This window comes from Phocoena sinus, chromosome 4, assembly GCF_008692025.1.
Source record: "Phocoena sinus isolate mPhoSin1 chromosome 4, mPhoSin1.pri, whole genome shotgun sequence".
NCBI lineage: Eukaryota > Metazoa > Chordata > Mammalia > Artiodactyla > Phocoenidae > Phocoena > Phocoena sinus.
The window spans coordinates 19718404-19746225 of record NC_045766.1 but is presented as its reverse complement, the minus strand read 5'-3'; the positions used below and the strand labels follow the sequence as shown (position 1 = coordinate 19746225).

At 43.9% G+C, this 27822-nt stretch overlaps 1 pseudogene; it reads left to right on the top strand.

Moving 5' to 3' along the window:
* Nucleotides 1-26983, top strand: LOC116753203 (annotated as a pseudogene).
* The last annotated feature ends 839 nt before the right edge of the window (nt 26984-27822 follow it).

Here is a 27822-nt window from a genome sequence, read left to right as displayed (position 1 = left end):
ATGGTACAAAAGGGACTCATGCTCCTCAAAATCGTCAAGGTCATCAAAACCAAGGAGAAGTTCTCACAGCCAACAGGAGCCTTAGACATGATCACTCAGTGTAACTCAGTGTAATGGGATCTTGGATCAGAAAAAGGACATTAGGTAAAAATTAAGGAAATCTGGGCTTCCCTGGTGGCGCAGTGGTTGAGAGTCTGCCTGCCGATGCAGGGGACACGGGTTCGTGCCCCGGTCCGGGAAGATCCCACATGCCGCGGAGCGGCTGGGCCCGTGAGCCATGGCCGCGGAGCCTGCGCGTCCGGAGCCTGTGCTCCGCAACGGGAGAGGCCACAACAGTGAGAGGCCCGCGTACCGAGAAAAAAAAAAAAAAAAATTAAGGAAATCTGAATAAAGCATGGTTAATGATTAATGATTATTTATCAATATTGGTTCATTAATTGGAACAAATGTACCATATTAACATAAGATGTTAATAGTAGAGGAAGTTGGATATATGGGAACTCTCTGTACTAGCTCCTCAATTTGTATGCAACTGTTCTAAAAAATAAAGTGTATTAAAATAAAAAAATTTTTAATGACAATAAAAGCCAATGCTGCCAATATGTCAGTATTCTCCAAACTATAAAAGTTGACAGATTTTGTTTAGAAAAGAGATCAAATTTTCTCTGGTGCTCACTCAAAGAAAATTTGGCATTGGCTCTTTATACCAGTGCTGGTGGTCGCTGTAACAGGGCCACTTGTCTTCTACTGAGGCTTTGTGTTTTTTGTGACAGGAGTGTTCCCTGTGTCACTTGATGACTGTAGATGAAAGATAAGGGCCAGAAAACCAATCTGACCAGGTGATCTCTTAGGAATATGCAGAAGCAATAAACAAGTCTAGGTAACGCATAGAACTTGCTATGTAAGCATTTTAATTATAATGACTCTTTTTTCTTTTTTTTTTTGCGGTACGCGGGCCTCTCACTGTTGTGGCCTCTCCCGTTGCGGAGCACAGGCTCCGGACGCGCAGACTCAGCGGCCATGGCTCACGGGCCCAGCCGCTCCGCGGCATGTGGGATCCTCCCAGACCGGGGCACGAACCCATGTCCCCTGCATCGGCAGGTGGACTCTCAACCACTGCACCACCAGGAAAGCCCTATAATGACTCTTTTTATCCTCACAATATCCTTATAGAATAAATATCATTAATTCCCCATGTTACATTATGGAAACTAGCGCACAGAGAACTTTTAATAACATGCCCAAATCATATAGCATGTAAATAACCTAGCTGGGATTTGAACCCAAGCCAGCTAGCCCCAGACTCTGGATCTAGACATTATAGCATACTGTGGGAAGCCAAAATGTAATAGAGAATTTCATGATAACTTATGAAATCATGGGGAAAGGGTGGCTGGAGGGATTATGCAAGTCATAATAAACTATTCCAAACCTGTTACTTAGTACGTTTGTATAGGAAGCATAACATAGGGATCAAATTAACTGTACTTCAATAAAATTTTTTTTAAAAAAGCAAAACATAGGGATCAAAAATGTGGGCCCTGGAACCAGACTTCCAGAGCCTAAATCCCAGCTCTGCTACTTACTTGCTGTGTGAACAAAGCAAGTTACCTTCTGTGGTAGCCAGAATAACGGCCCCTCCAAAGATGTCCAAGTCCTAATGCCCAGAAACTGTGAATATATTAGGTTATATAGCAAAGGAGAATTAAGGTTGCAGGTGGAGTTAAGGTGGACTAATCAGCTGGCCTTAAGATACGGAGGTTGTTCTGGGTTATGCAGGTAGGTCCAGTGTCATCACAAGGGTCCTTAAAAATGGATGAGGGAGACTGAAGTGAGATTCAGTCAGGGTCAGAAGAGTTGTGGCAATAGAAACAAGATCGGAGTGATGCTATATGAGAAGAACTCGACCCACCATTGCTGGCTTTGAAGCTGGAAGGGGACCATAAGCCGAGCAATGCAGACAGCCACTAAAAGCTGGACAAGGTCAGGAAATAGATGTTTCCCTAGATCCTCCAGAAGTAAAGCAGCCCTGCCTACACCTTGATTTTAGTCCAGTGAGACCCATTTCAAACTTCTGACCTACAGAAAGCTAAGATAATAAATGTGTTGTTTTAAGCCACTGAGTTTTTGGACTTTTGTTACAGCAGCAATAGGAAACGAATACACCTCTCTATGCCTCAGTTTCCTCACTTATAAAACGGAGAAAATAAAATTATCTCATAGGGTTATGGTGATGATTAAAGAAAATACAGGTAAAACCCTTGGAAGAGGGCACAGTACATAGTAAGTTGCTCAAGAAATGCTAGAAAAATACTTAATATAAACAGTTGAGGGAAGGAACCACAGTGGATGCTAAAAATATTAGGTGAAATATTGGTCAGGAACAGGATGTCACAATGGTGACCAAAGGTTACCCCATAGTTTACATACTCATTGCAAAAGGGGCAAGTGACTTTATGATGGAGAAATCTGCAACCACCACCTAAGCTCAGTCTTCAAACATAACATCACCGTAGGTGGGACCCCAGACGTTGATGTCCCTCCTGATAGGATGCAATATAAAGTACAACATTAACTTTGAAATACTTCTTACTAAAAAATGTTAATCTGAATCGAATCAAGCTACAGAGCTGACTTTCCATTTGCAGCAAATGCAAGGAATAGAGGAGGAAGTTAAATAACAACATGAAGAAACATTGAGATAAATCCTGTACGTGGGGATACTCTACAACTGTCCTTTTCTCTTCAAAACTGTTGTGTCATGAACCAAAAAAAAGGTTGTGCAAAGATGGTTCTCGACTCTACCCGTCATTCAGGAACCCAGGCCTCTCCCATCTGTGATGCTGCCATGGTTCACACTCCTCCTATAAGGAAGGAGAAGGGGGCAGGATGTTGTGGGATGGCTTTTAGTACCATGCCTTAAAGTGACATCCTTCAGCTGCCACTTACATTTCTTTGGCCATAACTTCACCTGGCCCGTACCTAACTGGAAGAGAGCTGGGAGATGTGCCTGGACTCTTGGAAAGGTCAAGAAAGGGGTATGGTGACCATCCAACCAGACTCTCCACACATGTTAACACCACTTACCCCCAGTAATGCAGCACTCAGCATGGCCCCTGCCAGGCGGTCCTAAGCCATGCACACCTTCAGTGTCGTGGTATTCCTCGCTCTGAGATGGACCAGCAATCCAGGGTCCTCCCTTCCCCCTTACCCCCACACAGCCAGTCGGTCACAAATCTGACAGGTTTTACATATCTTTAAATAGCCTTCCCCTCTCCCACTGCAACTGCCAGACCTAGTGCAACAGCCTGTGGTCTGGCCTCCCTTCACGCAAGGATCCTGCTCTTGGAGGAGCGGGTGGGAGGTGGGACTATATTCTTGTAACAGGCGGCAAGTGAGCAAATAAATGGGCAAGACAACTTGCTGTGAATAAGCCAGAGACTGAAATGGTAAAGAATGACTCTGCGGGGTGAGGAGGAGAAGGGAATTTATATCGGGCTGTCAGGGAAGGCTGCACTGAGGAGGTAGCCGTGGCAGAGAGAGTCATCCGGAAAAGCAGTATTCCTATTTGTGTGTGCTGTTGCAGAACCCTGCCGCTCCGCCTTCAAGTGGTAGAGCCTGTGTTTCCTGTTTCCTCCACTTAAACTTGCACAGGTGTTTCTTTTTGTTTGTTTGTTTGTTTTAATATTTATTTATTTATTTACTTTTTGGCCGCGCAGCGTGTGGGATCTTAGTTCCCTGACCAGGGATGGAACCTGCGCTCCCTGCAGTGGAAGCCCGGAGTCTTAACTGCTGGACCGCCAGGGAAGTCCCTGGACAGGTGTTTCGACTTGCAAAATTAATAAAGTACAATAGAAGTGATGCTATGTGACTTCTTAGGCTGGGTCATAAAAGACATCACGGCTTCCACCTGACTCTCTTGGGACCCCTTGAACAACCAAGGCCCCTCACCTTCAACCCTGGTTTAACTAACAGACGACTGCCAGCCCCAGCGTGCCAGCCATGAAAGTGAGCCATCTCTGAAGCAGATCCTCGGATCTCGGTTGATTTGCCCCAGCTGTCGCCATGTGGAACAAAAATGCATCTTCCTCATCAAGCCCTACCCATATTACAGATAGATAATAAGCGAAATAGATAACTGCTGTTCTGAAGCCACTGAGTTTGGGGGTGTTCCATTAGGGAGCGATAGTACTGAGTTAAGTTCTAAATACTAAGGAGCCAGCCATGAAGAAATCTTCACAAAGCATTTTAAGCATTGCTAACAACAAATCCCATGGCTCTAAGGCAGGAACAAACTCGGCACAGGTAAGCAGGTAAGGCCATGTGGCTGAGGGGGAGAGTAATAAGACGTGTGGCTGGAGAGGAAGGCTGGAGCCATATCACGCAGAGCCTCGCGCACTGTGGTAAGAAGTTTGAAACGTATCAGAAGTTCTGTGGGAGCCTTTGGAGGGTTATGAGCAGAATAATAGTGGGATGGGCTTGTCCCTGAAAGATGGCTCTGGCTGCTCTGGGGGGAGTGATCTACAGCAGGACAAGAGTAGAAGCAGGAAGACCAGTTAGCACATCACTGCAGTTGTTCAACACAAACACAACGGTCACTAAGCGGTGAAGAGAAGAAAATAGATTCTGGGCATATTCTGTAGACACAGCAGGCCTTGTTCTTTTTTTGTTTTGTTTTGTTGTGTTGTGTTTGTTCTTTTGTTTTTAATGATTTTTTTTTTTTTTTTTTGCGGTACATGGGTCTCTCACTGTTGTGGCCTCTCCCACTGCGGAGCACAGGCTCTGGACGCGCAGGCTCAGCGGCCATGGCTCACTGGCCTAGCCACTCCGCGGCATGTGGGATCTTCCCGGACCGGGGCACGAACCCGTTTCCCCTGCATCGGCAGGCGGACTCTCAACCACTGCGCCACTAGGGAAGCCCTGAATTTTTTTTTTTTTAAGTATAGTTGATTTACAAAGTAGTGTTAATATCTGCTATACAGCAAAGTGATTCAGTTATATATATATACACACACACACACACACACATATACCTTCTATTTTATTTTTTTAGTTTTAAATTTTTGATTAATTAATTAATTTATTTATTTATTTATTTTTGGCTGTGTTGGGTCTTCGTTGCTGCGCATGGGCTTTCTCTAGCTGCAGTGAGTGGGGGCTACTCCTTATTGTGGTGCGTGGGCTTCTCATTGCGGTAGCTTGTCTTTGTTGTGGAGCATGGGCTCTAGGCACACGGGCTTTGGTAGTTGTGGTGCATGGGCTCAGTAGTTGTGGCTCACGAGCTCTAGAGCGCAGGCTCAGTAGTTGTGGTGCACGGGCTTAGCTGCTCTGTGGCATGTGGGATCTTCCCGAACCGGGGATCAAACCCATGTCCCTGCATTGGCAGGCAGATTCTTTTTTTTTTTCCTTTTAAAAACACTTTTTTTATTATGAAACATATCATACACACAGATAATTATTTAAAACCTACATGTTCAACTTAACAACTAGGTATAAAATAAACACCCATGCCACTATCACCCAGGTCAAGGCAAGAACATGGCCAGCAGTCCAGAAGTACCCCCAGTTATAATTATTTTTCAGCTGAATTAGTTGTCAGCACTTCAGATTCAGGAGATTTTATACGAAAACCCACTTTCTGGCCTCTCTTGAAAAATCAGACAATGCAGTCGCACTGGGCCCACATCCAGCAGGCAGATTCTTAACCACTGCGCCACCAGGGAAGTCCCTATACCTTCTTTTATAAAACATTCTTTTCCATTATGGTTTATCATAGGATATTGAATATAGTTCTCTGTGCTATAAAAGGACCTTGTTGCTCATCCATTCGGTATATAACAGCCCACCTCTGCTAACCCCAACCTCTCACTCCATCCCTCCCCCAACCCCCTCCCCCTTGGCAACCACCAGTCTGTTCTCTAGGTCCGTGATTCTGTTTCTGTTTCATAGACAGGTTCATTTGTGTCATATTTTAGATTCCACATATAAGTGATATCATATGGTATTTGTCTTTCTCTTTCTGACTTACTTCACTTAGTATGATCATCTCTAGTTGCACATACAGTACGCCTTGTTGATACACAGGATGAGAGGTGAGGGATAAGGAAAAATGAAGGTGAACTTCTAGGTTTTTCTCTCAAGCAGTCAGGTGAATAACACTGCTACTGGCTGGAAGGGGAGGGCTTGGGGAGGAGCAGGGTTGGGGTGGGGAAACTTCCCTTTCCCTCAGGATATCCAATTTTAATGTGGTTGTAGAAAGAATTTCAAACTGCTTAAACAATGTTCACTAAGTTATGGGGAGGCGAGTATAGAGCTTCTGGGTCTGGTGGGGTTGGAGATTCTGATAACTACTTGACTTTCCTTAAGAACTCCTTTCTGTTTGTTTGCCTATATAGCTTTAAGATCCTCCATACAGAGTGTGGTTATTATAATTACTATGGCAAAGATCCCAGTTGGAAGCTAAAACACATCCAGAGGAGGAAATTGAACTCAACAGGTAGGGGACCCAGCCAAGCACTTTCTCCAAACCAAATTCCATTAGCTGGTCTGGAGAAGAGTCCCTGAGTGACCAAGAGAAGGGGACCAGGTCTTAGGTGCCTACTGGAAGAATGGCTAAGAAGAGTCAGGGGAAAGAAGGATGAACTTCTGGAAGGGCTCTTAATATAGGCAGAAGACCCAGACTGTTGGAAGCAGCTGCTGGGTCTCCTATGGGGAGAGGGAGGAGAAGGGGACATGGGGCTGCCCAGCAGCAGAGGAAGCAATTTCAGGCCAAGCCACACCTAGATGCCTTCCTTTACTTTCCTCTTCAGCCCAAGTTCCAGGAGCTTGCCTGATTCACTCAATTCCCTCCCTCATTGGAGGCATCTCTGAAGCTCAGAAGGAAACTGCTCTTCACCTGGTCTTCGGTGAGGGTCATTCACCTCCAGCCTTCATGGAAATCACCTCACAGGACCCCAGGTTGGATGGGTCAACAGAGGGAAGCAGGGTATCCATCCAGGCTCTCTATACAGGCAAAGGATAGGCAATCACAACAGCAGGGACAAGGACACTCAGTGACCTGGATTGTCTTTGCTGATTCCCACTCAGAGTCCCAATTCTACTGATTCCTCTCTCCTGTATTTTTCAAGTTTGCTTCAACTTTCCACCCCATTGTTTCCTCAATGGATCCACAGTACTTGCTGCCCAAATACTACTTCTTCCCACTCTCTCTCCAAAATATGGTAAAGAGTCTCAAGATTAACCATGACCCATCAAACAGCCAAAGATAACTCATACCTGAGAATTGCTTCATTTATTCATTCAACAATTATTTATTGAGGTCCTACCATGGGTGACTGTTAAGGAGGTTATTGCAGTAATCCAAGTAAGAGATGATGGAGACTTGGACCAGTATGGTAGTAGTGGAGGTGATGAGAGGTGGTTGGATTCTGGATATATTTTGAAAGATAGAGCCAACAGGATTCCCTGATGGATTGGACATGAGGAACAAGAGACAACAGAAGAGAAAGTTGCTTCCAGGTTTTGGGCCTAAGCATCTCAAAGGGTGGAGTTGCCATTTTCTGAGAGAGGAAAAAGAGCAAGACAAGCAAGTTGAAAGGACTAAATCAAGAGCTTGATTTTTGGACATATTAAACTTGAGATGCTTATTTAGACATTCCAGTGGCAATATTCAGTTAGCAGCCTGGAGTTCCTGAGAAAGGTTCAGGCTGGAGATAAAAATTTTCAAAACCTTATCCTGCCTTACTCTGCTCATAAGCAAAAAGAAATGCTGGAATCAGAGGGAAACTGCAGAATTTCAACCAACAAATAGCAGGAAGCATAACACCAACCAAGATATCTAGAAATGTTGTGGTTGGCATTGTCTAACAGAGTTGGTGAGCAACTTCTCTCAGAGACCGAATGAGATCATGTATCTAGAGTTCTAAGCTCCTATACAATGGGCACCATCACTGAAAGTGTCTGCAGTGGTCCCCTGCCCATAGAGACTGATGTAGGAATAATCTTACCCCCCTAAAATGGAACCAATGGCTTTTCTAGATCTCTTCCCTCCCAAGGTCAACATCACTATTTAAAACCAAACACCCTTTCCTCCCTCAATAAACTTTCTCCTCTCTTCCTTCACGTTGGCCTATCCCTTCTCCTACTTAGAAAATAAAAGCTACCATCCACATTAATGAGGACAAACAGAGGGTAGGGGTAAGGGAGTAGGAAATACGGCATGACCATACCTAGCAATAACCAACCTTAAATTCTTGTTATGTGTATTTTATTTTATTTAAATTTTGTTTGTTTGTTTTTTTGGGGGTACGCGAGCCTCTCACTGTTGTGGCCTCTCCCGTTGTGGAGTACAGGCTCCGGACGCGCAGGCTCAGCCGCCATGGCTCACGGGTCTAGCCGCTCCACGGCATGTGTGATCTTCCCAGACCGGGGCACGAACCCGCGTCCCCTGCATCGGCAGGCGGACTCTCAACCACTGCGCCACCAGAGAAGCCCTAGTTTTTTATTTTTGTCTGGATTGGGTCTTCTTTGCTGCGCACGGGCTTTCTCTAGTTGCAATGAGCGGAGGCTACTCTTCATCGCGTTGCCTGGGCTCCTCACTGCAGTGGTCTCTCCTGTTGCAGAGCACAGGCTCCAAGCGCACGGGGCCAGTAGTTGTGGCTCACGGGCTCCAGAGCACAGGCTCAGTAGTTGTGGCACACAGGCCCAGCTGCTTTGCTGCATGTGGGAGCCTCCCGGCCCGGGGATCGAACCCATGTCCCCTGAGTTGGCAAGTGGACTCTTAACCAATGTGTCTCCAGGGAAGTCCCTGTTATGTGTATTTAAAAAAAAAATTTTTTTTTTGCAGCTTCTCGAATTTATTTGGATTTGCTTCTTTTTTTTTAAATGGATTTTATTGAAGTATAGTTGATTGACAATGTTGTGTTAATTTCTGCTGTACAGCAAAGTGATTTAGTTATACATATATATACATTCTTTTTCATATTCTTTTCCATTATGGTTTATCATAAGATATTGAATATAGTTCCCAGTGCTATACAATAGGGCCATTTTGTTTATTCTATGTATAATAGTTTGCATCTTCTAATCCTAAACTCCCAATCCAACCTTTCCTCAACTCCCCCTCCCCCTTGGCAACCACAAGTCTGTTTGTTAAAAATTTTTTTAAATTATTGTTTTGTTTTAAGATATTTGCTGTCAGCGTAATTGTCCTTTTATTGTTGGTTATTTGTTTTTCTTTCTGGATGCTTGGGTGTTCTTTCATCCTCTTGGATTTTTTTTTTTAATTTATTTTTATTTATTTATTTTTGGCTGTGTTGGGTCTTCATTTCTGTGCGAGAGCTTTCTCTAGTTGTGGCAAGCGGGGGCCACTCTTCATTGCAGTGCACGGGCCTCTCACTGTCGTGGCCTCTCTTGTTGAGGAGCACAGCCTCCAGATGCGCAGGCTCAGTAGTTGTGGCTCATGGGCCCAGTTGCCCCATGGCATGTGGGATCTTCCCACACCAGGTCTCGAACCCGTGTCCCCTTCCTTGGCAGGCAGATTCTCAACCACTGCGCCACCAGGGAAGCCCTCTTGGATTTTTTTAATAGACTTTATTTTTCAGAGTTTTAGACTCACAGCAAAATTGAGTGGAAAGTACAAGGAGTTCCTATTTACCCCAGACCTCTACACACACACAGACTGTCTTTACTATCAACATCAGTCACCAGAGTGGTAGGTACATTTGTTACAATCAATGAACTTCCATTAACACATCATTATCATTCCAAGTTTATAGTTTACATCAGGTTTCACTCTTGGTGTTGTACATTCTATGAGTTTGGACAAATGTATAATGCTATGTATCCACCATTATATTATCATACAGAATAGTTTCACTGCCCTAAAAATCCTGTGCTTCACCTATTCATCCCTCCCTCCCCAATAACCCCTGCCAACCACTCATCTCTTTACCATCTCAATGTTTTTGCAAAACTTTTTTGCATTCTTCTGGAATGTCATATACTTGGAATCATACAGTGATGTAGGCCTTTTTCGGATTGGTTTTTTCACTTAGTAATATGCATTTAAGTTTCCTCCATATCTTTTTACAACTTGATAGCTTATTTCTTTTAGCACTGACTATTCCATGTATTAATGTACAATGTACACATTGTGTGATGTACCATTGCCTACTTACCCATTTACCTACAGCCTTCAGTAGTTGATCATGTATCTGTGTTGCTCTCAAGATGCTATTAATATAGTCTCCCTGTCTTCAATCTTCTGCAGTTTCCCTATAAAGGACTGTAGGTTTGGGGAAATTCCCTGGCGGTCCAGTGGTTAGGACTTGGAGCTTTCACTGCAGTGGCCCGAGTTCAAAACCCCTGGTTGGGGAACTAAGATCCTACAAGCCATGCAGCACAGCAAAAAAAAAAAAAAAAAAAAGTCTATAAGTTTGGATTTATTTTTATTTATTTTTATTCTTGAGATTCATTCTGATTTCCAAACCATGAGTAGTCATATTTTTCACCAATTCTGGAAAATTACTCAGGGTATTTTGTGTTTGAAATAATATCTCTTTTCTATTTTCTATATTCCTTTCTTCTGGAGCCCAGTTGTCCTGTGTGTTAGACCTCTCACTGCATCATTCATGTTTTCCTAACATCTCTTTGTTTCTCTGTTTTGCATTCTGAATAATTTCTGCAGCTATATCTATCTAGTTTATTAATTCCCTCTTCAGTTATATCTAATTTGCCTTTTTGACCTGTTCATTTGGTGTTTTATGTTTTTTAATTGTAAAAACACATACTTAAAAATTTATCATCTTAACCATTTGTTAGCGTACACTTCAGTAATGTTAAGTGATATTCACATTGTTTTGCAACCAATCACCAGAACTTTTCCATCTTGCAAAACTGAAACTTTATGCCCATTAAACAACAACTCCCCGCATTCCCCTCCCCCTGGCAACCACCATTCAACTTTCCATCTCTATTAATTTAACTAATTTAGATACCTCATGTAGGTGAAATCATACATACAGCATTTGTCTTTTTGTGACTGGCTTATTTCACATAGCATGATATATTCAAAATTCATCCATGTTGTAGCATGTATCAGGATTTCTTCCTCTTTAAGGCTGAATAATCCTCCATTGTATGTATATAGCACTTTGTTTATCCATTCATTAATTAGCTGACACTTGGCTTGCTTACACATTTTACCTATTGTGAATAATGCCACTGTAAACGTGGGTGTGAGAATATCTCTTTGAGACCTTGCTTTCAATTCTTCCAGATACATACATACTTCCAGAAGTGAGTTTGCTGGATCGTATGGTAATTTCAGTTTTAATTTTTTGAGGAACTGCCATAATGTTTTCCACAGAGGCTATAACATTTTATGTTCCTGCCAACAATGCACAAAGCTTCCAATTTCTCCATGTCCTCAACAACACTTGTTATAAAGCACAACTGTCCTGGATCAACAAACATAGACAATTTTGAAATTCCTCAGTTTGAGGGAAGTCCTCCAACCACCCAATTTGTGGTTAATTGTTCATTGCCCAACCTGAGCTATTGACTCCTAAATGGGGAGTTTCATGATGTGTGACAATAACTAGTGAGAGAGGTGTTCCCCACAGCTTCTGGAGATCAGTCCCCAGGGAAACCTGAGAATACAACTCTGGAGAAAAGTTTGGGGAGGAAGTCACTCCTGGGCAGCTGAGGACCACAGATACTTCCTCAGGGCGACCAGAGATTAGCAGATCCTTGAACAGGTTTCTCTATTCTCTTCTCATTCCAAGGACCAAGAGTTCCTCTGCCCTTGTCAGAAGAACAGACACACCTGCTCTGTTCATCCTAGAGGAGGATACTAATCAGAGAATATTCAGCCTTTAGAAAATGGAATGAATTCCCTGGTGGCCCCGTGGTTAGGAATCCACTTCCACTGCAGGTGGCAGGGGTTCAATCCCAGGTCATCCCACAAGCTGCATGGCGTGACCCCCCCACCCCAACCCCACAAAAGAAAGAAAAAGAAAATGGAGACTTTCTTTGGTGGAAAGAAAGCTGCACTGAGAATCTGCAGCTCAGAACCCTGGATTTCAGTTCTGCTCCTTTGGCTCAGAGGCTGTGTGATATCAATTGAAGTTCCTCCAGGAATTTCCTTTTTCATGGAATACAACTCACTCACCCGCTCTGGACCCAAGCGGGAGACAATGGCTCTCAGAATGCTCTGAATGCCTGTTCTGGTTCAAGTGTGCCTTGTTCTTTTAGCATTCATATAGAGCAGTGAAAAGTCCACCTTTATGAGAAATCTTCATTACTATGTGGTTCCTTCCACCACAGCAAGCCAGGCAAAAATATGACCATGTGTGATCCCTGCTCAGGGCAGTACATAGAAATGAAATGACTTGTGCTACAGTAGTGAGACTACTGGGTGGGAAGGGGGAGAGTTATGGGGGCATGAGAGTTTCTTTTTTAAAAGTTAGCTCAACCTTGTTCTTATAGTTTCTATTTAATGGTAATATTTAAACACAAATTAAAAATTATATAAGTCTTATAAATAAATTATTCCAGTTTATGTAAGGGAGCAAAATGTGAAAAACCCACCCACCTACACTCCACCACTCAATAATTTATTGCCTATGGCAGGAGGCTGGGTACCCCAAGAAATAGACTGTCAGACAAACTTGTGTGCGGATGGGTTATTAGGAAGTACTTTCAGAAACATCTGTGAGGGAATGAGAGAAGTGAGACGCGGCCAAGAGAGAAGTTAGGTTGTCAAGTAGTAGCAGGTTGCAGCAGAGGCTGCAGCAATCCCTGGGGGAGCTCTGAAGCTAGGATTGCCCTTCATAACTGTCCCAAACTGAAGCAAAGAAGATATGCATTTATACTGCATAAGAACCAGTCATTAGGGCTTCCCTGGTGGCGCAGTGGTTGAGAGTCCGCCTGCCGATGCAGGGGACACGGGTTCGTGCCCCGGTCCGGGAAGATCCCACATGCCGCGGAGCGGCTGGGCCCGTGAGCCATGGCCGCTGAGCCTGCGCATCCGGAGCCTGTGTTCCACGACGGGAGAGGCCACAACAGTGAGAGGTCCGCGTACCGCAAAAAAAAACAAAAACAAAAAAAAAAAAAACTTAAAAAAGGAAAAGGTAGGGACTTCCCTGGTGGCGCAGTGGTTAAGAATCTGCCTGCCATTACGGGAGACATGGGTTCAAGCCCTGGTCTGGGAAGATCTCACATGCCACAGAACAACAAAGCCCATGCTCCACAACTACTGAGCCCCCGCGCCTAAAGCCAGTGCTAAAAATAAATAAATAAATAAATGGAAAAGGTAACACCTGCTGGTAGAAAGGATATAAAGAAAACTGAATCACTTTGCCCTGTGCAGCAGAAATTAACACAACATTGTAAATCAATGATATGTCAATAAAAAAGAATAATTATTTTTTAAAAAGAAGAAAAATCAGGGGCTTCCCTGGTGGCACAGTGGTTGGGAGTCCTCCTGCCGGTGCAGGGGACATGGGTTTGAGCCCTGGTCCGGGAGGATCCCACATGCCGTGGAGCAACAAAGCCCGTGCGCCACAACTACTGAGCCTGCGCTCTAGAGCCAGCGAGCCACAACTGCTGAAGCCCATGCGCCTAGAGCCCGTGCTCCGCAGCAGTAGCCACAGCAATGAGAAGCCCCGTGCACCGCAGAGAGGAGTGGCCCCTGCTCACCGCAACTAGAGAAAGCCCCCTCGCAGCAATGAAGACCTAACGCAGCCAAAAATAAATAAATAAAATATATAAATTTATAAAAAAAAAAAAAAAAAAAAAAGAAGAAGAAAAATCAGCTGTAATCTCATATTAAAAGAAAAATCTGGGGCTTCCCTGGTGGCAGTTGTTAAGAATCCGCCTGCCAATGCAGGGGACACAGGTTCGAGCCCTGGTCGGGGAAGATCCCACATGCCAAGGAGCAACTAAGCCTGTATGCCACAACTACTGAGCCTGCGCTCTAGAGCCCGCAAGACACAACTACTGAGCCCGTGCGCCTACCGCCCGTGCTCCGCAAAAAGAGAAGCCACCGCGATGAGAAGCCAGCGCACTGCAATGAAGAGTAGCCGCCCACCCCCCGTCACCGCAACTAGAGAAAGCCCGCGCACCAACGCAGCCAAAAATAAATTAAATAAATCAATTTTAAGAAAAGAAACATCTGTCAACATTTTTTTTTTTTTTTTTTTTTTTTTTGCGATACGCGGGCCTCTCACTGTTGTGGCCTCTCCCGTTGTGGAGCACAGGCTCCGGACGTGCAGGCTCAGCGGCCATGGCTCACGGGCCCAGCCGCTCTGCGGCATGTGGGATCTTCCCAGACCGGGACACGAACCCGCGTCCCCTGCATCGGCAGGCAGACTCTCAACCACTGCGCCACCAGGGAAGCCCTGTCAACATTTTAATGTTAATCTTTTCAGCTCCTTTTCTATGTATGACTAATTTTTTAACCTAGCTGACAGACTGAATGGTATTCAAATTCTGTTTATCCTTCTTTCTTTAACTTTCTCCGGAGCTTATCTCTAGTCTGGAATTCTCCCTCTTCCTTTGAAGTCACTATCTTCTTTCAAGCTCTGCCTTTGGGTGAAAGACAAGGCCACTAGCTCAGGAAGGACTCTCCCTTGCTGATGACTTGAAACTCCAGATCCTAGCCCCAGGGCACAGGAATGGCCCAGCAGGAGCCACTATCTTCAGACTGCTCTGGGGTAAGCAGGAAGAAAAGGCATTCCAAGGTGCAGGACTGATTGGGCTTGAGGATCAGAAAAGGGGACTGAGGATCCCCTGGCTGTGGCTGACGCTGATTATCGAAAACAACTATTCAAAAGACAACAGTTAGTAAAAGAAGTCTCCCCAGGTGAGACTGGTCACTGCTTCTGCCAGGATCAGGACCCCACAGAGCCTAAACTTTGCTCCCTTTAATCGGGTTGCAAGGTGGTGTGAACCTGAATAAGGGCATTTACTGCACCATGAGATTCCTTAACACTTGAGCCTAATTCAGAAGGGAAGGTGTTTACCTAGACCACAAGGGCAAATCTACATTTCTGGTTTAGAAAAGACCCTTGGAAAATGCTCCTTTAAACTTAACCGCAGGAGAAGCAAGCCAACCTTCGGTCAGTCTTAGTCAGAAAACTACTCCTTAGGGGTTCCAGCTGCGCCTGCGCAGGACTGCATCTGCTGGGGTGCGCAGAACCTGCACCTCAGTGAGCGGGCCCTGACGTCTGGAGAAGGAGCCACCAGTTACGCTAGCATCTGAACTTTCTATAATAGTGATCTTATACACTATGGGATAAGAATCCATGGATACATTTATAATCAGAGGAAATAAACATTTAGTATACAAGAGTCAATAAGGAGATGAAAATCCATTACAGAACCAAAAATGAAAGTTACCGAGATTGTTTCAAAATCCCTTAACAGTAATCATTTTGCAAGCTTCATATATCAAATCATTATGTTGTATACCTTAATATAATGCAATGTTATGTCAGTTATAGCTCACTAAAACTGGGAAACAATAAAAAATAAAATCCTCTTTGGGAATTCCCTGGTGGTCCAGTGGTTAGGACTCCGCACTTTCACTGACGAGGATGTGGGTTCAATCCCTGGTCCGGGAACTAAAATCCGCCAGCCGGCCAACATGGCCCCCTCCCCCAAAAAATCCTCTGGTCCTCTGCCGTCACAATCTAGACCCTAGAATATTTTAGAAGTTCCTATAGCAAACATACTTGCTGATTTATAAATGAACACTATGGCAGTAATATTGTCTTTGCAATGGCCAAGGTCTTCATGATTAAGGTTTGGACCTGCCACCTCTTTACATCCCCTGCTCTTCTACCATAGTCTGAAGCTTCATAAATGTTTTTGGTTGATGGCAAAGCTGTTGAGTTTCAGTAGACAAATCCGATTATTCTCCCAAAGGAGTGGGGAAAAGGCACAAATAATTGACTCCATGAATATATTTGATTTTGAAGTATAGTGTGATCATTTTATGATAAGTTCACCTTGGTATTCACTTTACTAGTAGCTCCTGAGCATAAATTAATTACTAGGAAGCTGCAAGTGTCCCTAGAAGATTCTTTTTTTTTTTTTTTTTTTAATTTATTTTATTTATTTATTTTTGGCTGCTTTGTGTCTCTGTTGCTGTGCGCGGGCTTTCTCTAGTTGCGGCGAGCGGGTGCCACTCTTCATTGCGGTGCGCAGGCTTCTCTTTGCGGTGGCTTCTCTCGTTGCGGAGTACGGGCTCTAGAGTGCAGGTTCGGTAGTTATGGCACACGGGCTTAGTTGCTCCGCGGCATGTGGGATCTTCCCGGACCAGGGCTTGAACCCGTGTCCCCTGCACTGGCAGGCGGATTCTTAACCACTGTGCCACCAGGGAAGACCTCTAGAAGATTCTTTCAATAGGAAGTTCCTCTCACTGCCCCCTTGGGGCATGTGACAGAAGCTCTGCCAATCAAATGCTGTCTTCCAGGGTTTTGATATTTCAACAAACAGGAGAGGAGGGGTATAACCTTTGGTCTCAGTGGACTAAGAGTGGGGTAGAGCTCTAAAGACCAAAAGGAATTTACTGTCCATATAGTAAACTCAAAAAGGGACACTAGGATTCAATTCCCTCATTAAATTATTCATTTCACAAACATTTACTGAGCATGCAATGTGTGCCAGGCATTGTACTAGATGTTTGCACCTACTCATTTCATTTAACAGACGAAGACAGATTCAAAAACTTTCAAGAAACTTGCACAAGGTCACACAGCCAGGCGAGGATCCGGGCCCCTGAGTCTATTCTAGTGCTTTATCTTCTATTCCACAGTTTACACCAAGGCTTGCCCACATCTAGTTTTAGGGGTAAAATGAAAGAAAAACACCAAACAGATTCTTTTTAAACAGATGAGGCTGACTTAAAAAGTAGAATTAACTTTATTTCAAGTGAGTATTAAAACTTATGTACAGTTCCTGAGAACACATGGCTGGTAGGGGCGGAGACTGGAAGGGAGATTTCCCAGGAAAGAATGGGTGAGGCCACACGCACACACACCAATACACACAAAACAGAATTCTCCCCCATCAGAAGGGATGAACCTCAAATAGAAAGCTGATGGTTGAGGTGCTTGGAATGAAAACGGTAAACAGTTAGCCTGCCAAGTGAAAGAAACCCAGCTCTACTAGCTTAGACAACCACAGAAACAGCCTCAAGGGCAATGGCAAGTAAGACTGACTCTCTCTTTCTCCCCTTCCTTTTCTTGTCTGTGCATCTCTCTGTAGGTCAACCACTTTGTCTCAGTCAAGTTTCTACAAGTGAATGGAACAATAGCTGTTGGCAGTTTTCAGACTGCACCTCCCAGCCAAGAAGTTTATTCCTTTCCCTAGTGCCAGTTCAAACATCCTGGTGTACTGCCAGATTGTGTGTGTGTGTGTGTGATTAGCAGTGAGGGAGGGGGAAGCAGCCAGTGGTGATAATTATCCAGGAGAAATGGGGAGATATGAGCCTGCAATGAAAACTTTAAATGTCCTCCACGTGGAGTTATCATTCTAATTAGCCTCTGTTCTTTCTGGTTATAATTGCAGCATGGTCTCCACAAGTTCGGGAAAGATGTGACTGAAACAGGAGGTTAATCAGCTCAACTGTATCCCTCATCTACATTTTAAAATTTTTATTTATTTAATTAATTTATTTTTGGCTGTGTTGGGTCTTTGTTGCTGCGCACGGGCTTTCTCTAGCTGTGATGAGCGGGGGCTACTCTTTGTTGCAGTGCGCAGGCTTCTCATTGCAGTGGCTTCTTTTGTTGCAGAGCACGGGCTCTAGGCGCGTGGGCTTCAGTAGTTGTGGCGCGTGGGCTCAGTAGTTGTGGCTCGCGGGCTCTAGAGTGCAGGCTCAGTAGTTGTGGCGCACGGGCTTAGTTGCTCCGCGGCATGTGGGATCTTCCCAGACCAGAGCTCGAACCCATGTCCCCTGCACTGGCAGGCAGATTCTCAACCACTGAGCCACCAGGGAAGCCCCCTCATCTACATTAATAGCATCATTATTTTCATTTATGGGTCTATTCTGTTTATTAGCTTTTATACCTATTAGCTTTAATGGACTGTAACATATGGAAATTTGAGTGTGCTGATCATCTCTGATAACCATCCTAGACTTTTCTGTAGATTTTCTTTCTATATTGACTCAACTTCTATTTCTGTATGTGGCCCATTAACAAGAATAATTCCAAAGGCTTAAATATAACATTTCAGAATTGATTAAGCATGTTATATCCCAGTAGATAGATTCAAACCGATGTTTGCTTGCAAAAGAATTCATTAGACTGTATAGCAAAGGGAACTATATCCAATCTCCTGGGATAAACCATTATGGAAAAGAATATTTTTTAAAATGTATATATGTGTGTAACTGAGTCACGTTGCTCTATAGCAGAAATGAAGCACAACATTGTAAATCAACTATACTTCAATTAAAAAAATAGATTGGGGCTTCCCTGGTGGCGCAGTGGTTGAGAGTCCGCCTGCCGATGCAGGGGACAGGGGTTCGTGCCCCGGTCCGGGAAGATCCCACATGCCGCGGAGCGGCTGGGCCCGTGAGCCATGGCCGCTGAGCCTGCGCATCTGGAGCCTGTGCTCTGCAACAGTAGAGGCCACAACAGGGAGAGGACGGCCGTACCGCAAAAAAAAAAAAAAAGTAAAACAACAAATAGATTAGACCCCTATATTTGCATTTTCCTCCTCATTTAGCGTAGGAAAAGAAAGGGGGAGCAATTGGGGTGGGTGTGTGGGCTGGATTGACTCCCTGCCTTATCACACACCCTGTGACCTTGGGTAGGTCCTTTAGTCATTTAAATTTCCTTTTCATTCTCTCTGAAATGGTTAACATCACCAACTTAGGGGTATTGGGAGGAGTAGAGATAACAGATGCTTAGCACAGGGTATGTATGGGAGGCTTAAAAAATGGTGCTTATTGATTTTAACCAAAGCCATTCTCCTACAATGCCCTGAGAGATCTTTATCCCAGGTTGGGATGACCCAGCAGTGCTCCACTATACACTCACTCACCTGTCCAAGGTACACAGAAAGCGATCAACCATCAGTTTACTGGGATATTCCCTCTCTGAGCCCAAATTGCCCTGCACGGCTCATGGTCCATTTGATCTTCCTATTGCACTGCTGTATGACATGGCTTGCATTGTTAACTCAGACTGTTAACTCTTACATTGTACAATGTTTCACCAACAGTTGCCAAACTGACCTCATTTCCTGCCAAGTTAACCTCATTTCCGTTTTCGATAAGGTTACTAAACTGAACGGATCCTGAGAATACTGCAGACAGTATTATCTGGGTTCTGCCAGGGAGATGATAAGGTCCTGTGGTGTCTCTGTGGCCAGGATGGCCAAAGCAGTGGGGAGACAGTGTAGATAGCAGGAGTCATAACTGGCTGGACAGTTCCTCCAGCAGCCCTTTGATCAGACCAAGAAGTTTGGTTGTGGGAAGTAGGTAGGTAGGTACAGAGAGGTCAAGCTGGGAATAAGAACTGAAGTGGTCATGAAAAAGATCCTTCAAAATCCAGAGTAGGAAGCCCTTTGGCTCATTCACAGAGCAAACTGAGTGCATGGGCAGGGCACTGAGTAAGGCTCTGGGGACAGAAGAGAACAAAACAGACATGACTTCTGCCTTTTTGGAGCTTATATTCTAGTGGTGGGGGGAGAGACAACAAACACACAAATCATCTGGAAATTTCTAAAACTGATGTGATACCAAGAAAGTAGCATGACTTGGGGCAGGAGAGGGCTGCTCCTTTAGGTATGATTGCCCAGTGAGCTAGAGAATGAGTAGCCAGCTGTGCAAACTTCTGGGGCCATAGCCAGCTAGGCAGAGGGAAGAGCAAAGGCAAAGGTCCCGAAAAGAGAACGTGCGGGGCTTCCCTGGTGGCGCAGTGGTTAAGATTCCGCCTGCCAATGCAGGGGACAAGGGTCCGAGCCCTGGTCCAGGAAGATCCCACATGCCGTGGAGCAAGTAAGCCCATGCACCACAACTACTGAGCCTGAGCTCTAGACCCTGTGAGCCACAACTACTGCGCCCATGAACCACAACTACTGAAGCCCGCACGCCTAGAGCCAGTGCTCTGCAACAAGAGAAGCCAACACAATAAGAAGCCCGCGCACCACAACGAGAAGCCCGCGCACCGCAACGAGAAGCCCGCACACCGCAACAAAGAGTAGCCCCCACTCGCTGCAACTGCAACTAGAGAAAGCCCGCGGGCAGCAACAAAGACCCAACGTAGCCAAAAATAAATGAAATAAATAAATTTTTTTAAAAAAAGAGAGAGAGAATGTGCTTGGTATATTAAGGTCTAGAAAGAAAAGCAGGTCTGGGGAGCAGAAATGAGGTGGAGAGGGGCAAGGAGTGGAACTTCTAATGAAGAGCCTCCCAGATGATGTGCCCTAGGGGGGTTTCACAGGGTCCCAGCTGTAGCTCCCTCAGCAAGTCAGCAGAACTAGGGCTTGGAGCAGCCTGCTTCTCTCCTTACCAACACCATCACCTTGGATTGCAAAAAGTTCATCTACTTACCCCAGTGTTCACTGCACATTTACAATTTCCTTTGTGTTCCATGATGTAGAAGGTTGAGAAGCGCTGATGTAGCTTTTTGTAGATCATGTTTAACACTTTAAATGTTAACTCCTGTATAGTTTCAAATGACAAAATTAGAACTATTGCTTAGAAAATATAAAGAGATATACCTCAAAACAACGGGAAATTGAAAAACTATCAGAATCATCCAATGATAGAATGGGTTGCCTCAAAAAATAGTCTGATAGGGCTTCCCTGGTGGCGCAGTGGTTGAGAGTCCGCCTGCCGATGCAGGGGACACGGGTTCGCTCCCCAGTCCGGGAAGATCCCACATGCCTCAGAGTGGCTGGGCCTGTGAGCCATGGCCGCTGAGCCTGCGCGTCCGGAGCCTGTGCTCTGCAACAGGAGAGGTCACAACAGTGAGACACCCGCGTACCACCAAAAAAAAATAGTCTGATAGGAGGAGGAAAATACATATATTGGGTAGGAAGACTCAGTATTATAAAGATGTCAATTCACAATAAACTAATCTACACATTTAACATAACCAGGATTAAAACATCGAGTTTTTTTTAACTACACAATTTTAAAATTTATATTCTAAGAATATCTGGGAAAATTCTGGAAAAAGAAAGATGACCATCTCTTCTAGGTATTAAACATATTAAACACAGAATAATAAAAACAGTGTGGTAAGGGACATGAGGAAAGTTAAAAGGAAAACCACAGTCCCAAAATGGCATCACTCATGTTAAAAGCCCATGACGCCAAACCTAGATTTAATACCTGATCTAATTGCAGTTTCAACCTCTCCCAGAAATGTAATCTTAACCAACCAGTCTGGAATTTTCCAATCAAGCACCAGTAAGGTAATCTGTCACATGGGCCCTCTCCCTTTCCACCCCGCCTCCCCCAACCAAGAAAAGCCAATCTGCATGATAAAACCTTTGCTGCTCCCTTCCTCTAAAAAAAGATGCCCTAGCCTAAAAATAATCTTTTCTTTTCTTTTGCTAATAGCTGCCTTTCCCCACCCTTCTTCCCATAAAAACCTTCCATATTGTACAACTCCTTGGAGGCTCTTCTATTTGCTAGATGAGATTCCACCCAAATAAAGTCAATTAGATCTTCAAATTTACTTGGTTGAATTTTGTTTTTTAAACACTAGGCAGGGAAAAAAAAAACAACACAAAAAAAACACTAGGCAGGGGACTTCCCTGGTGGTGCAGTGGTTAGGAATCCTCCTGCCAATGCAGGAGACACGGGTTCCAGTCCTGCTCCGGGAAGATCCCACACGCCACGGAGCAACTAAGCCCATGCTCCACAACTACTGAAGCCCGCACACTGCAATGAAGAGTAGCCCCCGGTCAGCACAACTAGAGAAAGCCTGCGCCCAGCAACGATGACCCAATGCAGCCAAAACAAAAAGCAAACAAACCAAAAGAAACAATAGGCAGATAGATCAATGAAACAAAATTAAAAGCCCAGAAACATATATATGTGTAAAATTTTATATATAATTTATATATATAAATTTAGTTTATTATAAAGATAGTATTCTAAAAATAGATTATTCAGGGAATTCCCTGGCTGTCCAGTGGTTAGGACTTGGCGCTTTTGCTGCCTTGGCCCGGGTTCAATCCCTGGTCAGTGAATTAAGATCCCACAAGCCATGCAGCGTGGCCAAAAAAATAAATTAAATAAAAATGGATTTTTTTTTCTTTTTTGGCTGTGCCGGATGGTTTGTGGGATATTTGTTCCGCAACCAGGGATTGAACACATGCCCCCTGTGGTGGAAGCACAGAGTCCTAACCACTGGACTGCCAGGGAATTCCCCAAAATGGGTTATTCAATAAAAGATGTTAAGAAACTGAAGAGCAATCTGGAAAAAAAAATACAATTGGATCACTACTTTATAGTTTAAAGCAAAATAAATTACAGATGGAGGAAAGGTTGGAATGTGAAAAGTGAAAGAACAAATGTACTAGAAGAGAACGTGGTAGAATTTTTGTATCTTGCTATAGACAAACTTCGCTCAGTATGGTAAAACAAACACTAAAATAAATAGGTAAAACAAGATGTTGTAAAAGAAAATACTAATAAGTTTCATCTTTTTTTCCCCCAGTTTTACTGAAATACGATTGGAAAGTGAAATTGTATATATCTAAGGTAAACAACATGATGTTTGGATATACATTGTGAAATGATTACCAAAATCAAGCTAATTAACAAATCCATCACCTCACCAAGTTACCTTTTTTTTTTTTGGTGATGGTGGTAAGAACCCTTGAGATCTACAATGTTAGTTGATTTAGTTGATAGTTGATAGATAGTTTAGTTGATAGTTAGATAGTTAGTTTAGTTAGTTGATCTACAATGTTAGTTGACTTCAATACAATACATTATTATTAACTCTAGTCACCATGCTATACATTAGGTCTCCAAAGTTATTCATCTTTTTTTTCTTTTTTTGCGGTACGCAGGCCTCTCACTGTTGTGGCCTCTCCCGTTGCGGAGCACAGGCTCCGGACACGCAGGCTCAGCGGCCATGGCTCACGGGCCTAGCCGCTCTGCAGCATGTGGGATCTTCCCGGACCGGGGCACGAACCCGTGTCCCCTGCATTGGCAGGCAGACTCTCAGCCACTGAGCCACCAGGGAAGCCCAAAAGTTATTCATCTTATAACTGAAAAGTTGTATCCTTTGACCAACATCTCTCCATTTCCCCCACCCCCAGCTTCTAGTAATGAGCCTCCTACTCTGTTACTATGAGGTCCATTCTTTTAGATTCCACATATAAGTGAGATCATATAATATTGGTCTTTCTTTGTCTGGCTTACTTCATTTACATTCACTGAATTGAACAATTAAAAAATTAAAAAAATTTTTTTTTAAATTCCTGCATGGAAAAAAAAAGTCATAAGAGAAATAACAAACTGGAAAAAATTTTCAATTTAAATTGTTCTTATTTTCAAAAACGTATGTATATATAAAGCCTAATATTTACAAGAAAAGCAGCAAGGAGAAAAAAATAGAAAAACAGGTAAAGGATATGAACAGACGGCACACAGAAAATAAACACGATGACTCTCACATATATGAAAGGATGCTCAACTTCATTCATAAGAGAAGTGCAAATGAAAACAGCTAAAGGTAACTATTTTTAACCTACCAAGTTGGCATAAGTTAAAAAAAAAGTAATTAATATCCTAGTAATAGCTTGGGGAAAAAGTACTCTCATAGTTGATGAATGGAATACAAATTGATACAACATCTACTGAGAGCAACCGGCAATATCTATCAAAATAACAAATGTATCTGCCCTTTGATCCAACAATTCTACTTTTAGATATTTATCCCACAACCTTGCGTGCATATGAAAAATATGTAGTATAGTCAAAGTTATCCATTGCAGCCTTGTCTGTAATAGCAAAAGGGCAGAAACCCCAAAATAGTCATAAATAGATTGATTTATTAAATTATGACATATCCATATAATGAAATGCCATGTACCTGTTAAAAGGAATAAAGCAGCTTGCTCTAAGTATGGAATAACTTCTAAGATATGTAATTAAGGGGGAAATATTGTATTTAATCTGCTAACACTTGTGTTAAAAAAAAAAAGAGGGATTTCCCTGGTGGTCCAGTGGTTAAAACTCCATGCTTCTACTGCAGGGTGTGTGGGTTTGATCCCTGGTCAGGGAACTAGGAACCCATATGCCATGCAGTGTGGTCAAAAAAAAAAAAAAAAAAAAAAAAAAAAAATATATGCTTGTAAAACGCACAGACTATCCCTGGAAGGATACATATAAAAGTAGTAACAGTGGCTGCCTCTGGAGAGCGGAACTGAGGTGCTAGAGGAAGAGGGATAGAAGAGACTTTCTTTTCATTGTATATTCTTTCATACCCTTTGATTTTTATATTGTATATGTTATCTAATTTAAAAAACAGATTACAATTGAAAGTATGGGGTGCAAATGTCCATATATGTGTTTGTACAAGTATAGAAAATAACCATTCTTAGCATCCTGTAGCAAATGGTAGGGAGGTGAGGGATTTGAGGTGAGGCTTGACTTTTTACTTTGATACTCTGCCATATTTTTTCAATGTGTTACATTAAGCAAATACAGCTTTTCTTTTTTTTTCTTTTTTTTTTTTTTTTGTGGTACGCGGGCCTCTCACTGCTGTGGTCTCTCCAGACGCACAGGCTCAGCGGCCATGGCTCACGCGGCATGTGGGATCTTCCCGGACCGGGGCACGAACCCACGTCCCCTGCATTAGCAGGCAGACTCTCAATCACTGCGCCACCAGGGAAGCCCAAATACAGCTTTTCTAATTAAAAAAATTAATAGTAGTTTCCTCACCAGAGGAGAGTTGGTACAAAGCTGAAAAGACTATTTGCAAAGTACTTTGTTTTTTTGTTTTGTTCTGTTGTTTTGTTTTTGACTTTATTTATTTTATTTTTTTACATCTTTATTGGAGTATAATTGCTTTACAATGGTGTTAGTTTCTGCTTTATAACAAAGTGAAATCAGTTATACATATACATATGTTCCCATATCTCTTCCCTCTTGCGTCTCCCTCCCTCCCACCCTCCCTATCCCACCCCTCTAGGTGGTCACAAAGCACCGAGCTGATCTACCTGTGCTGTGCAGCTGCTTCCCACTAGCTATCTATTATACGTTTGGTAGTGTATATATGTCCATGCCACTCTCACTTTGTCACAGCTTACCATTCCCCCTCCCCACATCCTCAAGTCCATTCTCTAGTAGGTCTGTGTCTTTATTCCTGTCTTACCCCGAGGTTCTTCATGACATTTTTTTTTCTTAGATTCCATATATATGTGTTAGCATACGGTATTTGTCTTTCTCTTTCTGACTTACTTCACGCTGTATGACAGATTCTAGTGCAGAGTACTTTGTATGGGGAGTTCCACCTTGGTAGGGAATTTCAGACCAGATGGGTCTTTAGCAGCTTTCAACATAAAACATTCCTTAGTTCTATGATCTATAATACTAGGTGGACTGGCCTTATTTCTCCAACTGGATTATAAGCTATTTAAGGATGGGGAGTGTCAATTTTGCTTAAAAAAAAAAAAATGTCCGTCATCTCTTAGCACAAAGGTACATAACTTGCCAAATAAATTCTGCGACTTGAACGGAGGGACATCTCTTTTTTTCACAGGTGACATAGTGCAGATTCAGTGCCCAGAGTTGTTAAGGTCACATATTGTTGTTCTAACCTTTCCTATCACAAAGAAATGTAATACAATTTTACTGGTAAAGAAGACTTAGTCAGCACATTTTGCTTTGGGTTTAGTAAAACAAGAATTTACTTGGTCAAAGTTAGTGGGCCAAGAACGGCTGGCCAGCGCACAGTCGTGATCTTGATTTACACAATGCCAGCAAGAGGACTGTAGGTCTGGAGCCTGGGACTTTTCCCTGGGCACCCACTTGGGTCTCTAATTATCATCAATCCTTCTGGCATCAAAGTAAAGAGTCATAACTCTTTTTTTTTTTTTTTTTTTTTTGCGGTACGCGGGCCTCTCACTGTTGTGGCCTCTCCCGCTGCGGAGCACAGGGTCCGGACGCGCAGGCTCAGCGGCCATGGCTCACGGGCCCAGCCGCTCCGCGGCATGTGGGATCCTCCCAGACTGGGGCACGAACCCGTGTCCCCTGCATCAGCAGGCAGACTCTCAACCACTGCGCCACCAGGGAAGCCCATAGCTCTTTTTTTTAAAGTCACAACTCTTATAGTCGATGTGTACTAAATAAACGACTGTGCTAACGTATGAATACATGCCCAAATGAATAGATGGATCAATTATTGGGTAAATAAGTGCATAAATGCATGCATTAATTAATGAATGAAACACTTTCTCATGGGGCAAACAGACATACTATGTATGGGTCATGGACACTGACAGACCTAGAAAGTAGAGATAGGAACTATGGAGTGACAGGCACTCGGAGCATGTCCCCACGACTGTCCACAACCTGTACCTGTTTGACCGGAATGGAGTGTGTCTGCATTACTGCGAGTGGCACCGCAAGAAGCAAGCAGAGATCCCCAAGTAGGAGGACTACAAGCTGATGTACGGGATGCTGTTCTCTATCCTTTCCTTTGTCAGCAAAATGTCCCCACTAGACATTAAGGACGGCTTCCTGGCCTTCCAAACTAGACATTACAAACTCCATTAGTACAAGATGCCTGCTGGGATCAGCGCTGTCATGAATACTGACTTGGGCGTGGGACCCATCTGAGATGTGCTGCACCACATCCACGGTGAGCTGTACGTGGAGCTGGTGGTCAAGAATCCCCTGTGCTCGCTGGGCCAAACTGTGCAGAATGAGCTCTTCCGCTCCCGACTGGACTCCTGTGGCCACTCTCCGCCCTTCTTCTCCGCCCAGGCTGGCTGACGGAAGCACTCTACCTCACCCCTCAGAAGAATCTCTGTCTGGGGCCCTTCCTAACCTGTTTCAGCCGAGGGCCCCCTACTGCAAGTGCCACCGTCCCAGCACCCCCAGCCCAGTCAAGCCCCTCGGTAGCCCTCCCAAGGGAACAGCCTAAAACCGTCCCTGGTGCCCTCCCCGGCACAGAAAGAAAGCCTACCAGAGTCCCTACACCTCCGAACCAGGCCCTCTCCAGTTTTATCCCCTACCTGATGCTTCGAGAAGTACAGAATAAACTTCTTATCACTAAAAAAAAAAAAAGAAGAAGAAGAAGAAGAAGAAAGAAGGTAGAGATAGACACAAGAAGCACATTGAGCCCAAGACTGGGGCCCTTCCTGTGAGGACCACAAGTGGCCCCATCTCCTGGTCAGTGCCTAAGAGTGTACTCAGCCAAGCAGAGTACATAGCACAGGGTCAGAGCCATACATGCCCAGATGGGCTCCCACCAAGGAACCTTTTATCCCTCCTAAGGGCCAAGATTAGGCTGCCACTTCAAGAAATACCTACCTAAGCCCTCTGATTAAAAATATTTGGTTTCCTCTGTACTTGGCTGTTTATGATTCCAGATATTGTATCCCCAGTTTTTTTCACAACAGGAAACATGTATATGTCAAAGTGTGGTCATATCAAAAAAAAATTTTTTTTTGCCACTTAACCTCTCTCTCCCTCTCTCTCTCTCTCTCTCTCTCCCTCTCTCTCTCTCTCTCTCTCTCCCTCTCTCTCTCTCTCCCTCTCTCTCTCTCTCTCTCTCTCTCACACACACACACACACACACGCACACACACGCACACACACCCCAGAGCAAC